Source organism: Dermacentor andersoni, chromosome 1 (genome assembly GCF_023375885.2).
Source record: "Dermacentor andersoni chromosome 1, qqDerAnde1_hic_scaffold, whole genome shotgun sequence".
NCBI classification, from domain to species: domain Eukaryota; kingdom Metazoa; phylum Arthropoda; class Arachnida; order Ixodida; family Ixodidae; genus Dermacentor; species Dermacentor andersoni.
Genome location: NC_092814.1, coordinates 83,208,480 through 83,225,704, shown reverse-complemented (window position 1 = coordinate 83,225,704; position 17,225 = coordinate 83,208,480).

The window sequence follows — 17,225 nt, the reverse complement described above, 5'->3', positions numbered from 1 at the left end:
GAGAATGAAATATGTGACGAGTTGAGTTACGGCTGATAGTCCTTTCCGAAATCCGTGCTGATATTTGGTCAATATGCAGCGTTCCTCGAGGAAGTTTGTTATACTAGTAGCTATAATATGTTCAATATCACCGTCGTTAGCGATCACCAGTCGCTCTGCTGGCTCATTACTTTGAAAGATCCTTCCGGCCGGCTCGCACGCTGGAGTCTTCGACTCCAAGAGTTCGACTATATTGTCGCATACAAGTCGGGGAAACGGCACGCAGACGCCGACTGCCTTTCTCGGTCCCCTGTTAAGCCGGTAGCACTAGACGATGACGACACGGTCTTTCTGGGACTCGTGGACACTGCTGATCTTTCACGCCAGCAACCTGATGACACTGAATTGCTGCCGCTTATTGATTACCTGGATGGACGAACCAACCGCGTGCCGAGGCTATTTGCCAGAGGGCTGGCATCGTACTGCTTGCGTCGCAACGTCCTGCACAAGAAGAAATTCTCACCTAGCGGCAGCAACTACTTACTCGTTGTTCCCTCATCGCTTCGACGTGAAATCTTACACGCCTGCCACAACGAGCCGACCACGGGGCACTTGGGCTACACTCGCACATTGGCACGGATTCGGCATAATTACTACTGGCCGAGGCTTAATGCGATCGTTAAACGTTATGTGCAGACATGTCTGGATTGCCAACGTCGCAAACCGCCATCCGTAAAACCAGACGGCCTATACTGCACCCTGTTCAAGTACCGGCCCCACCACTTGCACAAGTAGGCATTGATTTTCTGGGCCCCTTCCCAACGTCTACTACCGGCAATAGGTGGATAATCGTCGCCACTGATTATCTCACCAGATATATGCCGAGACAGGTGCTCTGCAACCGGCAACAACAGATGAAGCGGCACGATTTTTTCTCGAATCCATCGTTTTAAGGCATGGCGCTCCCGCAGTAGTCTTCACGGACAAAGGTACTGCGTTCATGGCCAAGTTTTTGGATATCGTTCTACGTCTAAGTGCTACCGCCCACCGGAAGACAACGGCGTATCATCCCCCCAAAAACGGACTGACGGAACGACTTAATAGGACACTGGCTGATATGATAAGCATGTATGTAGATGTAGAGCACAAGAGGTGGGACGAGGTTTTACCTTATGTCACCTTCGCGTACAATACGGCTCGTCAAGAGACCACTCGCAAGGCACCCTTCAGTCTCGAATACGGCCATGAGGTTACAACATTAGACGCAATGCTACCACATGAATTTGATGACAACGAGACGGGTGCTGAAGAGAACACACAACGAGCAGAAGTAGCTAGGCAGCTTGCGCGTCTGCGAATCCACGAACAACAGGACTGTGACGCCAGACGCTACAATCTTCGGCACAGACCCGTAACGTACAACATCGGTGACTAAGTGTGGGTTTGGACACCTATTCGTCAGCGTGGGGTCTCTGAAAAGCTCCTGCGCAAATACTTCGGGCCCTACATAGTTCTCCGACGCCTCAGGGACATGAACTACGAAGCCGTTCCAGACGGCTCTCACGTGCTTCGAATGAAGCCGTACTATGAAGACTGACAAGACTGCACAATTCTTTTTATCGCTGTTTTACAAGCCTCTATCATCGGGACGATGATCTTTTCTAAAGGGGGAGCAAATGGCACGACTATATTTTACACAATTATATAGCCACGGCTATGTGCCAGTGGGGACGAGGTTGAAGTAGTGCGGGTTTTTAGGTTAAGTGTGGAGACGAAAAAGACGTTCTTGGTTTTCTTTGACGACTGATAAAGTGTATTTGTTGGTGGTGATGCTCCGCATCCTCATCGATCCCCCGGCATTGCAGTAGTCTGCGGGGCCGACTCGCGCTTGCCAAAGTGTTCGTCGCGCGTATTGTTCAGGTAACTACGTGATCACATAGATGATACTGTCGTCTAGACTCTGCCCCTCAAAGCCGCGCCGGCAACGTAAGAAAAAATAGAGAGAGCGAGCCTCGCTTTATGCAAATCGCTCTTGACCTGGCACGCTTCAAGGATGGCTCTCCTCTGATGTCGGCGCTTTGCACTCATGAAGGAGATTACACAGAACAGGTTGGTAGGGGGACGTTCCCAATGTCACAGCCTGACCGATTACGCACCCGGTGAGCCTCAGAGCATCTGTATTATCTGACTATTGAGTCGTTTTCGAAAGAATATTGAATGAAACTGTCAGAAGAGGGAGGTGGATACTCGTATGAGAGTACCGTGTGCTGTTCGGCGAGGTTTGAGGCAATGAAAATTCTTCACGCATGGATCATGAGCAAGGGTCTTTTAAAAATGGAACAGTACAACGAAAATAAATTTTCTTTACTGTTCTCGCTCTTGAAGTGGTTTATATCTATGGTGTAAAAAAAGAAGAAAAAAAAAGAAGGTCACAGACGGTTACGAATCTGTAACGCGAATGTTTAGGCATTAGGCTGTGGTGCGGCCTAGGCGTTTTCGCTCCCGATCTTGAGAGCGAGAGTGAGCGAGAGAGAGCGAGAAAAACGAAGAGGGAAAGGTTAACCAAGGACGTGCCCTGCTGGCTACCCTACCCTAGAGCTCGCCGAATCGCTTGGTGATCTGAAAGTCCCATTTCTTCCGTGATATTTCAGCGTAAGGGATGTTTTATAGCATTCTCGTTTAAACTGTTACGCTCTGCTCCGATGCTCGAGCGCTCGCCGGCTTTCTAAGCATGCACTGGCGCATCCGAAGGTGCTATGACGACGACAGCATGCCGACAGTGGTGTGAAGATTCTGAAATGGTGAAGATAGTATAACGATGACAACGTGACGACGACGGCATGAGGCAACCTGATGATGACGAATTGATGATGGGTGTATTAAGATGACTTTGACGACAAATATATGACAACCATATGACGACGATGGCGTGACGACGACGTTATGACGAGAATCGGATGATGAGGCTGCAATGACGACGACAGAACGACCACGGCGGCATCACGACGAGAGTATGACAACGAATGCATGGCGACGACTGTATGACGATCATGGCGTGACAACGGCGTCATAATCACGACTGAATGACGACAACGTGATTACGATGGAACGACGAAGATGGTATGATGACGACGGCACGACAACACCGGGAGGACCAGTGTGTAACAGCGGCTGTATGATGACGACTGTATAGCGATGGCTTTATAAAGACGATGGCCTGACGAAGACGGCGTGTCAACGACTGTATGACGACGATGGCGTGGCAACGACTGTATAACGGTGATGGCGAGACTACGAAGGCGTGACGCGGATGTCACATACCCGACAGCTTGACGACATATGCCCAGTGGCACATACTCAGCGGTATATACACAGCGGGAACGCTATCTATCTATCTATACACTATCTCCGGGATTGGCACACCACTGGGAACGGCGCGATACTGAGCAATGAGCTAAGAAGAGTTAACGCGTTGTAAAAATTAATCCGTCGCAACACACACACACACACACACACACACACACACACACACACACACACACACACACACACACACACACACACACACACACACACACACACACACACACACACACACACACACACACACACACACACACACACACACGCACACGCACACACGCACACACACACACACACGCACACGCATACGCGCACACGCGCGCGCACGCACGCACGGACGCACATAGACACACGTACGCACGTTCTTCCTTTTTCAAAAAACAAAAGAATGGAAAGGGAGGGTATATTTTTGGCGATGCCTCGTAACATCATAGAAAATAAAGTGGCTGTTCGGAGTACTCAAACAAGACCTTTTTTTTTTTTTTCCAGAGTCAGGTAGGAAAAATAGCGCTTACGTTGCAGCACACATTTGCGGCACCGTTCAGCGTAACTTTTGAAACCTTTATCACAACCCGCGAGCACGTTCTGCACAGATTCTAAGGTACGGTAACTAAGGCAGGCGTTCATTTTATGTTGAAACGACAGTAACGTATTTTTTGATGATAATAATTTCAAGAAATTTAAATGAACTTAAAGGAGAGGTTGGCGCCTCTATATAGGCAAACAAGAAAGCATAGCGCTGAAAATCACCGAAGAGAGTGCACGAAGACATGCAAAGTGCCACAAACGAGTGTAGGTAGTGATAAGAGTCCGAGTGCACGCAGAGACGTGCACAGTTTTGCAACCGAATGGACCAACGCGGATACGACGAGTATTAGCCTGAGTCTATCTCGTAAACGTTTTTCTCTTCCGATGATGTTCATTTCGAAATAAAGCTTTTTTAACCTACCCCGGTTTTCTTAGCCTACCCCAGTTTTTTGTCCGTCGGTTTCTTAACAAGTGGGCCGATCCCGGAGATGGGTGTATCAAATGCGGTGACTTGGTGGGCCAATCCTTACATCATGCAGTGCATGATATGTGTAGCTCAAGGGTTTCAATGTGGTTTGTAACACGAGGCGACCCTCCAGACTGTGCAATCCTGATAATCCTGTAATGTTATCGCGTACAATCGTTCGAGAGTAGCATGTGGACCTAGCTTCCTTGCCTCGTCCTTCGCATTTGGCGTCGGTGTCTTATCGAGTAGACCTAGCAGGGGATCTCCCGCACAGCGGAGAGAAAAAAGCACGGAGAACAGTTAAAGTACGCAAATGATATTTAGAAATGACAAGGGACGTCTTTCTTGCCGGATAAACTCAGAGGGAGGTCTCCGCGTTCGCTTGGGTCTCGTGGTTGAAGCGTTAATCATGCGTCTCTTTGTTTCATATTTCTCTGTACATATGCACCACTACTCACAATGCTCCCTTCACCACTCGCAAGACGTCGCCTTAGCCTGCATGTCGTCGCTGCATCCATGTCGCATACTATGCGGCCACTTGAACTGGCGTTTGAATTAATGCAAATTGTGTAAACAAAAAAATAACATGGAAATAAAATACTACTGCTAGCATCATGTATATCTTTAGATAGCATTTAATCGAAACGACTCAAAGCTTCGCTTAAGAGGACGCTTTAGATCGGGGCTAACTGCTATTGCTCTGTTGAACTGTTGTATGAGAGATACAGAAGCCACGTACACATCTGTACTGACGGATCGACTGCATCGACCAGTTCCGGCAGTGCTGTGTTTATACCAACGAGAGGAATAACACTGCGATTCAAGGCGTCACATGTCACGACGTCCACGGCTGCAGAACTCGCGGCTCTGCGCAGTGCGTTTCAATTTATTGACACAGAGAGTCCTGGTACATGGGCCGTGTTTTCCGACTCGAGACCGGCTTTACAGAGCATGCAGTCAGTTCTCTGACGTGGAGCTCACGAACAGCTAACGTAAGAAGTTGTCAAACTTACCACGACGTCAAACAGAAAGGCCACGAAATTATTTTCCAGTGGCTACCTGGCCATTGCGGGATTAGTGGAGAGAGAGAGAGAGAGAGAGAGAGAGAGAGAGAGAGAGACAAGAATACAGAGAAAGGCAGGGAGTTTAACCAGAGGTAGTTCCGGTTGGCTACCCTGCACGGTGGTAAGGGTTAAGGGGAATAAAAAGAGAAAGAGAGTGGAAGTTGGAAATAGAGAGAAAGAGAGACGAGCACGAACAAAGCGCGTACACTATAGAGCGGTAGGGGGCGGCATTCTTAAGTCTATTGTGAAGCCCCATAGACCGTAGGAACCTTAATAACGCGAGTAAGGCCTTCAACGCGGATGTTCTTTCGGAGCACTGACCTAAAGCTTTGAATTCTGATAGTGGACGATTGTCTAACTGGTCCAGTACTCTGCACATCACTTGTCTCTGGGCACTATATCGCGGGCAGACACAGATAATATGTGCGAGCGTCTCATCGATGTTGCATGTGTCGCACATGGGGCTGTTGGCCATTCCAATAAGGAAAGCATATGAGTTCGTAAAGGCAACGCCTGGGATAAGTGGAATGTTACTCTCCTGCAGCTTTGTCTGCGGGATCAGTGGAAATGATCACATAGACAAAGCTGCCCGAGAGTAACATCAAGAACAACACAGCGTTCCCATTCCTCTTTCCAGGACAGTCGCTGTAAGGCAGCTTCGTCACCTGGCACGCAAGCTCTCTTTAACAGAGTGGAACACCTTGAATATAAGGCGCACCAGGTTGCACAAACTGAACCCTTCGCTCCAACTTCGACCGCCACCCGGGCTTTACCGATGTGACGCACCGCTTCTATACCGGCCGTGGTTGGGAGTGGCTTTCAAGAAGGCGTACACTACTTTGATTGGAAGGACCGACAGTGCTGCGTGCGACGTCTGCAGCGGCGAAGAGAACATCGAACATTTATTGTGCCACTGTCATTGATTTCAGTCGGAAAGGCAAACCTTATCTATTGCATTGCGACGACTGGATGATCAGCCGTGGTCGGTGCAGGCGCGACTTGAAGACCGTCCCCATCGCTCGTCAGCCCACAAAGGTGTGAAGGCACTTTTGTCTTGAGGGCGGCTGGCCTATGTGAACGCCGTTGGCTTTCTCAGGCTCTCCACGTGCGTGAGCGAGTTCACCACGTCTTCCCCCCTCTCTCTATCCCATCTTTCTAGTCCCTCTTTCCCGTCCCTCAGAGTAGGGCAGCCAACTAGGCGCATTTCTGGTTAACGTCCCTGCCTTCTCTCTTTCTTTCCTCCTCCTCTGTTCAACTAGTATATGTAAAACGTAAAAATGCTTTTCTGAGACAACCGCTGAACAAATTTTAATTAAATTTGTTCCATTTGAAAGAGAAAGTTAAATTGCAGCAACTATAGGTAGCAGAACTTTTCTCTGGGCCTCAATATTTTTGCGAAAATTGCCGAAAATCGGTAAATTACAAAAATAGAAGCACGAAATTTAGAAATTCATAACTCTGCACCAAAACCACATATCACAGTTCTGTACTACTGCATCTGTCAGAGCATCTCAAGCGGACAACTGTGACATGTGAATTTACGGGTTACATAATATTGTCACACTGCTTGCTAGGGTTTCTAAAAAGTCCGACTCACAACTGAGTGGTATATATTTCTTACCGGTGTATAATACACCAATGTTGTCTACTCTGTATATATTATTAGCAGCTGTTGAGAGACTTGTCCTTTTGTTATTTCTGATTTACAGAGTTGTAGAGCTTGATTCTTCAGTTTTTTAAAATTTTGAAAAATTTCAAAATATTTCTAAATAATTGATTGCATAAACTGAAAATCCATTTCCCCCAGTTACTAGATTTAACTTTTCCTTTTAAAACGCAACAAACCTCATCAAAATTAGTTAGTGCATTGGTTTCCGAGAGAAACGATTTTTCCGCTCCCATGTATTTAGATGGGAGCTTTAGCTCGCGCCCAACTACGACGCAGCCTATTCAAATACATGTAAAACGCAAAAACGTTTTTCTGAGATAACCACTGGGCCGATTTTAATGAAGTTTGTTGAATTTGAGCGAAAAAGTTCAATTCTAGTGACTGTTGGAAGCGGAATTTCGATTTAGGGCGTCAGTTTTTTTTTTTAGATATGTTTAAAAATTCGGAAGCTTTAAAAAAAAAGAGAAGCACGAAGTTTACAAATTAATAACTATGCATCAAGAAAAGGTATTGCGGTTCTGTAAACGGTATTCATGAGCTCATTGAAAGCGGAAAAATTTGATACATCATTTTATATCTTCCTCTTGAGGAAGCTTTAGCTCGGGTGCTCCTATGTAAATACATGTAAAAAGAGAATTCGTTTTTCTCCGCAACCACTGCAGCAAATTTCGCGAGGTTTGCTGCATTTAAAAGAAAAAACCTAAAATATAGTGACTATTGGTTTCGAATTTTTGATTTAGCTCGTCAATTTTTTATTAAAAATTGGCGAAAATTGAAAATTTTCAGAAGACGGAACTATCAAGCTTACAACTCTGTAACTCGGCAATGAAAAATAATACCACAATTCTGTGAAATGCATATGATAGTACATCTAAAGCGGACAGAATAGATATGTAACACATGAATTTAAAAAAAATTTGTAATATGGAAATACAGCTTTTGCAGAACCTTTGTACACAACGTAACCAATTCACATAAGATATAAAATGACGTATCGAATTTGTCTGCTCTCAATGATCTAATGAATACCGTTTACAGAACCGCAATACCTCTTCTTGATGCAGAGTTAATTTCTTTTTCAAAATTTCGAATTTCTAAACATACCTAAAAAAAACTGAGGACCTAAATCGAAATTCCGCTTCCAACAGTCACTAGAATTTAACTTTCTCTCTCAAATTCAACAAACTTCATTAAAATCGGTCCAGGGGTTATCTCAGAAAAAACGTTTTGACGTTTTGCATGTATTTGAATAGGCCGCGTCGTAGTTGGGCCCGAGCTAAAGCTTCCTCTTAATGTAGAGTCCAATAAGTACGTTGGATCGGCCGTAGCTGTTTTTATCGTCTGGAACATCAAGTGCGCGATCTCGGAGATATCGGGGCCGCGAATTTCTGCGAGCTAAGGACGAAGAGCAGCGATAAATGAAAATGAAAAAGTATCGTTACATATAACGATCCTATAGCTATATAGCACTGTTATTCCATCTAGCCTATCACGAATCGGGACAATTTTTCTCTGCCGACTGTGGCTTGGAATACATTTTACGAATGCATTTGCTTGCCGCATCGTAATGGCCGACAGTTCTGCCTGGGACAGTTGCGTCAGCGAGGAAACATTCGACCATGTCCTCCGTTATCGGAGGACATGGTCGAATGGAAAGAAGGAAACATGTGTGTTTCCTTCTTTGTCCTTTGTTGTTTGCGCGGTTACATGATGCATTCCAATATCGTCCTCGCTACAGCTCCTAGAGACAGTCGCTCGTGACGGCATTGGTGAGCAGACGATCTTGGATTGCCGGCTGATGCTGCCTTCACCCCAGAAGGCGACGAAGGCGCCAAGTTGCTCCAGACAAGACACCTATTTGAACGACTGTGGCACTCCCGCGTTCCTTTGTGTGCGTTGGTGTTCTTCCCTCTCCCTCTCTTTCTTTGTGTGTGCTTTTCTTCTTTACCTTTCTGTCTACCCTGACCCCTTCCCCAGTGCAGGGTAGTAAACTGAATATCTATCTTCCGGTTAACCTCCCTGTTCTTCGCATCTCATTTATCTTTCTTTCTCTCTCCCTCTCTATTCATTTTAGAATTTTAGCCAGTGTTTTCATGCTTGACACTGCCGGCAGGATGCCGGTACATAATTATAATACCATAAGATCTGTGGACAGCTTAGGCTGAATTTACACGACTTTCCGTTTGTAAGCTCTCTCTGTCATTTGCCGGCCGCCTTCGCTAATAATATGTCCAGCATCAGGATTGCTCGAAATTTTCTATTACGAACAATTCTAGCGTAAGAGCTTTTTGTGAACATGAGCAGATGTGGAACGGTGCAACAGCGTTCATACAACACACATAGTTAACTATTTTCATGCCGTCATAACCACCACACTTTAAATATAGGGCAACAAGCGTGCTTCAGTTCGCTTGAACAAGCACGCGATATTAAACAAAGAATTTATTTCACTAACATTCCTATCGACACGGTTTACAGAACCCTTGACATGAATGCCATGACAGCTGATCTTCTATTTTCCGTTGCACTTGTTTGTTTGAATTTGGCAGGGTTTCACATAAAGTTTTGTTTTTCCTGCCACGTAAACGAGAAACATTGCACTACGCTCACCTTATCTCTCTTGAAATTAGTAGTTGCCTGTATGTGTTCAAGCTTAAATGGACAATCAAAGGAGGTGCTCAGGTTAATCTGGATAGTCATGCTACCTTTGTGGAGCTCACAGGCGTTCTTGAACGTAACGGTGCTGTTATACATAGGTTTGAGAACTTCCTGCCCGCGCGTGCACAGGTGTTGGTGGTGGACGGACTTACCAGAATGGGCAGTCTCTGGCGCAAACGTTCCAAGAAACCGGCCACACCATGAACGCGTAAAAACTGTAGCTCCGCAGGTAGAAGGCAACAGCACAGCCTAGACGCGTTCCGTCCCTCGGCAGGCAGGTTGAACGTTTATTGGGTAGCGTGGAGTGCATGCTCGACACATTTTGCACCTCCCTTGGGACTTGATGATCGCTTGTTCCGAGGGAAGGTTATCGCATACACGTGGCCAGTTTTGCAGTTTTGCGCGTAGACAATGTTGCTTATCGCTGGAACTTGCCAACGCGCTCATGTGCTCTTGCGCAATGTCACACCTAGACCGGACATTTATTCAACGGTGATCGGCGGAACGACGGATCCATGCTTTCGCCCAAGTGTTTGCTCCCTGCCGACTTCCGTGTACACTTTATCCTGCACAAATCAACGCACCGCTAGCATGGCCTGCGTTGAAGATGCGTGACAAAGCCAAAGTAGATGTTCTTTTTCGAATAAGGAGTTGCCTCTCAAGAAACCACCGATAAGTAATTCGCCTTATTTTGCTGAAATGACGGTAAAGCGGAGATATTTAGCCGTTTTTCAGTGGTGACGGCTACCGCTGCTCACGTGGGAGTGAGGAAAAATAATATTAATATAGGATAGAAATAAATAATATTGCAAAAAAAGTCAGATCTTGGCTAAAACAAGATTTCAGAGATATAAAGAAAGAGTACATACGCTCACACACGTACCGCTTTATTCCACGTGCTTAATTTGTGTCGTTAATGATCGAAAAAGAAAGATGGCATGGTCATGCCCAGTAGATCTCATACTTTTTTTTTATCGGCGACAGCTACCTCTAACCGTAAATGTACATGTGCAGATGCACTATAACGCCTTCTGCCATTAGGACTGACAAAGTCGTATCATGCCTAAGAGCACTGGGGGTGATAAACATGCACATGTTTGTCACCCCCAGTGCTATTCACAGAATGCTATTCTTGCTAGTCAGTAATGTTTCCTCCTGTTCTCGTTAAGCTTACATTAGTAGTGGTATTTTTTATTTCCTACGCTTCTCTTATTCAGCTGCAGCATCGCACAAACGTATTATGAACACAAGTGCATGATCCATGAAGACGTATTGGGGGACCATCCCCTCAATAATGCACAACCGTATCACCACTTGAGCTTTTCGCTTGCAAGCGTTGTTTGAAATAAATTGGGTGGTTGCCTTCGCTAATGACATGTCCAACATGACCATCGGCTGGCACCTGCTCTTACTAACAGTTCTAGCGTAAGAACTGTTTAGTAAATACGGGCCCAGGGGGCTCGTAATAACAACAGTTCTTACCGTAAAACTGTTCGTAAGAGCAAGTCTTACTCCAAGACTGTTCATAAGAAAGCGGCCAGCCAATGGAATTAAAAAAACGCTTATAAACGGAAATTCGGCAAAATTATGTGAATTCGGCATCTGAAGCCGAATTCACAGGGATTTCCGCTTGTAAGTGTTGTTTGAAATTGGCCGGCTGCCTTCACTAATGATGTGACCGTCATTTCGATTGGCTGGCACTTGCTCTTATGAATAGTTCTAGCGTAAGAACTTTTTAATGCGATTAGCATTCTTTGCCTACTCAAGTATTTTGAATCTATCTATCTATCTATCTATCTATCTATCTATCTATCTATCTATCTATCTATCTATCTATCTATCTATCTATCTATCTATCTATCTATCTATCTGTCTATCTGTCTGTCTGTCTGTCTGTCTGTCTATCTGTCTGTCTATCTGTCTGTCTGTCTGTCTGTCTGTCTGTCTGTCTGTCTGTCTGTCTGTCTGTCTGTCTGTCTGTCTGTCTGTCTGTCTGTCTGTCTGTCTGTCTGTCTGTATCTATCTATCTATCTATCTATCTATCTATCTATCTATCTATCTATCTATCTATCTATCTATCTATCTATCTATCTATCTATCTATCTATCTATCTATCTATCTATCTATCTATCTATCTATCTATCTATCTATCTATCTAATCTGACTCTAGTCATACCGTCGTCTTCACGCTTTTTTATGCAGACCCAGTGGAACAAGTTGTCTCTTGGCTTCGACCCCGTATGTACTTGTGGTTGTGATGCCGTCGTGATTGTTGCATCGTCGTCATTTCCGCTTCGTCATCCGACTCTCCTCATGCTGTCGCCATCAAGCGATCGTCGTCGTACAGTTATCATGCATTGCTTGTCATACCGTCCTCGTGATACCGCCGTTGTCATTCCGTCGTCATCATTCCAGCTTCGTCATCTGACTTTCGCCATGCCGTCGTCGTCACGGCTTGCACTCCGACCCAGTTAATCAAGTTGTCTAATAGCTTGGGCTACTGGGTGCGTGCTTGTAGCTGTGGTGCCGTCGTCGTCATTCCACCTTCGTCATCCGACTCTCGTCACGCCGTCATCGTCACGCCATCGTCGTCATACAGTCGTCATGCATTCGTTGTCATACCGTGTTGTGATGTCGTCGTGGTCGTTCCATCATTGTCACTCCAGCTTTGTCATCCTATTCTTGACATACCGCCGTCCTCACGCCATCGTCATCATGCACTCGTCATCATCCCATTGTCCTGATGCTGTCATCCTCATACTGCCTTCGTCGTTCTATCGTCTTCATGCCGTCCTGCTCACAGCCAACCTAGGCAAGCGAGTGCCATAACACATTCACCTGATACCGGGCAATAGTGTATGCGGATATAGCCGGAAATAACGGAAGTCTCAGAATGACCACTACAGATCTTAAATAAAAGTGTCTTCAGCTATAAGATGTGCCGCTACATTGCTTGAATGTTAATCGCATTACCGTCAATAGTTATCGTGAGATGGGTTCTGCCGGAATTTTGTGAATACAGGCCCTAGTTGTAATGCTATTTGCCATTGGCCGGCCGCCCTTGCTAACGATACGTCGAGCATTGGCTGTAATTTGCCCGTACGAACAATTCTAGTGAAAGAGTTTTCTTTAGCAGTGTGTTCAAAGGGGCTGGTTGGTTCACCTTCAGCGCTCTGTCCTGCGCTGTTTACTCGCTCGTCCTGTGTTGCGCTGTTCCTGTTTTAATTCTGAGTCTTCTTTAGATAGGGACCCTGGGCCAGTATTTACAAAAAGATCCTGCGCTATAATTCTTCGCAAGAGCAACTGCTTTCCAACCCTGATGCTAGACATATCATTAGCGAAGGCCGTGCGCCAATGGCAAATAACACTTAAGAAAGCAAAACTTTGTGAATTCGGCCCCTCGTTTCTTGTTGACTTTTGTTGTGCCTATGTGTATTTGTCCGGGTGTGTTTGAAGTAGGCCTCATCACCTAGGTGAATTGTTAAGAAGACATGGGCCTGTATTCATAAAATCCTCTTGCACTAGAATTTTTTGTAAGAGCGAATCCCACCTAATCGTTATGGTGGACATATCAGCTAAGGTGGCCAGCCAATGATAAATAGCATTTACGAAAGAAAAGCTTTTTGAATTCACTCTATAGTTGCTATGTTCCGCGATTTTGCCCGAACTTCCACCTGCAAGTGTAGCCTGTAGTCGCATTCAACGAACTGAACAAGCTTTACCAAAGTGAGAGCTGGCCACATGCTTAAGTACTTAAATGCGGCGACATTCATGTCAATTTCTTTCCCCTCATACTCGCTCTCGGCAGAACCTGTGGGGGCTGTGACTTCGCCACATCGACGTGTCAAGTCGGCGTTCATAAATAAGCGAAAAAGGGTCTCACTTCCTGCGCATGAGAGATAGCGAATGTCGGCGATCCGCTCAAAACAGACAGAATGAAAGGAAAATAACTGTGCGTAGGGAAAGTCGTAAACAGAAACGCCACACCATCCCCTGCTCTCGGCTGTTGTGTGCGCCGTCAGCAGCGGCCGCTGAAGCACTCGTACCTCATTCAGCGCGTCCGGTTACCATTCCTATCTGGGCGAGCCTTGGTGATTGAACGCGGCCGCACCGTTTCGAGATACCGGTGGGGCGCGCCTCGGCACTTTCGCGTCACGCCACGAGACATTCAAAACTGTCTTTGGGGCCCTGGAATCAAATACCGGGTCTTGTTCGGTCCGAAGGACGTGTTTGTTTTGCCAAAGCATCGGGCTGCCTCTGCGCTTCTCGTCAAGATGAAGAAGACCCCGGGGAGAGGGTGGTTGGAGTGGGATGCAGCCGTGCTTTTCCGCTACCTGTGTTTCGGGGTGTTCCGGTTACTACGCTCGGCCTCCACTTTGGTAACTTTTATCTTTCGAGTCAGGTTAGCCTATCTCACCATTCAAGGAGCACGTGCGCATAGGTCAATGGCCGCGTATGTGCCACAAAGCGCTACAAGCCCTGAATATTTTAATAATTGTGATGCTGAAATCATTACACTTTCTTTCTGTAGTGAACCGTTTCTCATGAGAACAGGAGCCCTGATTATAAGCCAGTTTATGTTACTGTTCTTGCACGTGAGGACGCAGTTGTCCGTTTTTAGACAATCTTGCAGTTAGAGTTCTAACGATGCAAACTACGAGTTGGCAATACACACATGCGCAAAAATTCCACAAATAGGTTATTTAAACAATGGAAGGCATGTCTCTTTCAGGTCTTCCAATCAGTGGTAACTATTGGTTGTAATTGTAAAAAAAAGAGACTATAATGATATTCTTCGCTCACTGCTTCCAGTGACGTTTTGAAAAGAGGTTTACTGGAAACAATTCGCGCATAGAAAAACAATAACATAAAAAAAAATCCGGCGCTAAGGCAGAAAAAGAAAGAAAATAGAGAAAGTGCGAGGTGAGGTATTGCAGACGCGTTGTCTTGTTGTTCGCGGTCGAGGCTAGCCTCGTCGCGCTAGAGCGCAACTACTCAAGCTGAGGGTTGGCCGCGTGAACGTGCGCGAACGTTTATACAGGCAAGGACGTGTGGCCAGTCCATCGTGTACGTCTTGCGGCTGCTGCGAGACACTTCAGCACCTGATATTGGAGTGTGTCGCTTTCAGTGCGCAGCGCATGTCGCTAGTGAGGGACTATCTTCTCCTTGGCCTGCGGTGTACGGCCCTCGACCCATGTTTGTACACCAGTGGTTGTGTGTCTCTACGTGATCAGGCTCATCGCGCTCTACTTACATTCTTCCAATGAACTAACTTAGGTTCACGTTTGTAGCGTCGATACTATTTCTTCTATTTACTATTCTGTAGTTGCGTGACCTTCAGTGACCGGCCCTACTGTGTGATCTGTACTGTGTGTTCTACTTTATCCCTTTAGATTTGTCCTCTTTCCTCCCCTCCTTCCTATCTTCCATTTCTGTGTTGCTGTCACCTCCCTTCTGAAGAGAAGGCAGGCGTTGTGCTCCTTCCGGTGGCAGTTGCTAGCCTGCTCCTCGCTTTCCCTTTCCTGTTAAATGTATATATATTTTCAAAACGAATAATAATAATAATATATAAGCTGCCATTGTGCACGTTTATCACGACTTGCGAGTAAGCATAGTTTTGGATATTCCAGTGTTCACCTCGAAGTAAACGTTACGCTGTAAAACCACAAAAGAAAAAAATTAATTTGATGCAAACAGAAAAATAAAGGGAGGGGGGATGGAAGGCTCTTTTTATAATCAGATTTCTTGCAGGAAAGTCATGGGGTGCGTCTGTGAGGGCGATGCTCCAACTCTATAACGCACTGTTCCTGAGTCTCCTACGATATAGCTTAACTGTACTGAGTAGGACAGGTAAGACCATCCTCCGTGCCCTCCAGTACGTGCAAATTCAAGCTTTGAGAATATCTCTTGGCCTTCTCAGGTGTACATCCACGACAGCAAAAGTAGCCATCGCGCATGATCCCCCCATCAATACGTATATTCAACTCCACGCTTTAAGGATGCACATCAGGTACTTCGCCCGAATTCCATTATATCATCTCACCTCCCTTCCTGCCGGTCAACCTCGTTCAGAGTCTAAAAGGATTATCGCCGCCATCCACTGAACTTTACTGTCGAACTTCACGCCTGCAGCACGACCATCTCTACCGCTGGGGGGCCTGCATCCACACAAGGCCCTTTTTGTCATTACCGGAATTAAAGAAAAAAAACAACAACCGGAGATGTCATTTTTCGCCCTTAAACAAACCGCGCTTTCACTCCTGCATGAAAAACACAGATAACCCATCCACATTTTTACACGGACGGTTCCGTCTCCTTTAAAAGTTCAGCTGGAGCAGTGGTAATTCCCGCAAAATATGTCACCATCTAATTCAAGACGTCTCACACATTACATCATCGATGGTTGCCGAACTCGCAGCTATCGGTGCTGCTCTGGAGTTTATTGGTCACAAATCATCACAGTCATGGTCCATCTTTTGTGACTCGAAGGCAGCTCTCCAATGCCTGCTGTCCCCTTTCAGCCATGGCCCTAACATACAATTAGTCGCAGATATTCGACTGCTTCACCATATGCAATCGACATGGGGCGCAACATTATCTACCAGTGAATACCGGGTCACCGCGGTCACTGCGGATCAGCCCTGATCAGCCCACGATGGTGCCCATATTACACCAATACCACTGTCGAGAACAGATGCATCCACAAGGCTTCGCTCTCTCGTACGTGAGCTTACACAGACTCTGTGGAACACCAGTAAACTCGCCAACGCACGTCTTCACAGAATGGATCCACGTCTCTAACTTCGTCTTCCACCAAGTGTGCCACGAGCGGAAGCAACACTTCTGGTTCCGCCTGTGGCTTGATGTGGCATTCACGAACGCCTATTCCTTCCGTATTGGAATGGCTGAGAGCCCTGCTTGCGACAACTGTGGCTCCGAGGAGACGATCGAGAACTTCCTCTGTGACTGTCCGCGTTACAATGTGGCAAGAAAAGTGCTCGCGACCGTGCTACAAAAACTGGATGGTCGCCCCTTGACAAAGTAAAAAGTTCTAAGACCCTGGTCCACACGGGTTTTGGCACTCAAGGCCTTAAGTGCTCTGCTGAAGGTCTTAAGGGCTTGAGCATTGTGCGACAGATTTTGAAAGATGTAGCGCGTAGCATAACATTATTGTGTGAATTTTCCTAACTTTATTTTACTTATTTGTTTCTTCTTACGCCTTTTATTCCCCTTAACCCTTGTCCCAGCACATTGTAGCCCGCCGGTACACGGGCTCACCTCCCTGTCTTTCCTTCCCTTTTGTCTCTCTCTCTAATTGTGATGTAATCCTTCAGGTATAATAATTCCCGGACATAGGTTATGAACCGCTGACTAATTTTCACCTTTTGTGTAATGAATAATAATAATAATAATAATAATAATAATAATAATAATAATAATAATAATAATAATTATTATTATTATTATTATTATTATTATTATTATTATTATTATTATT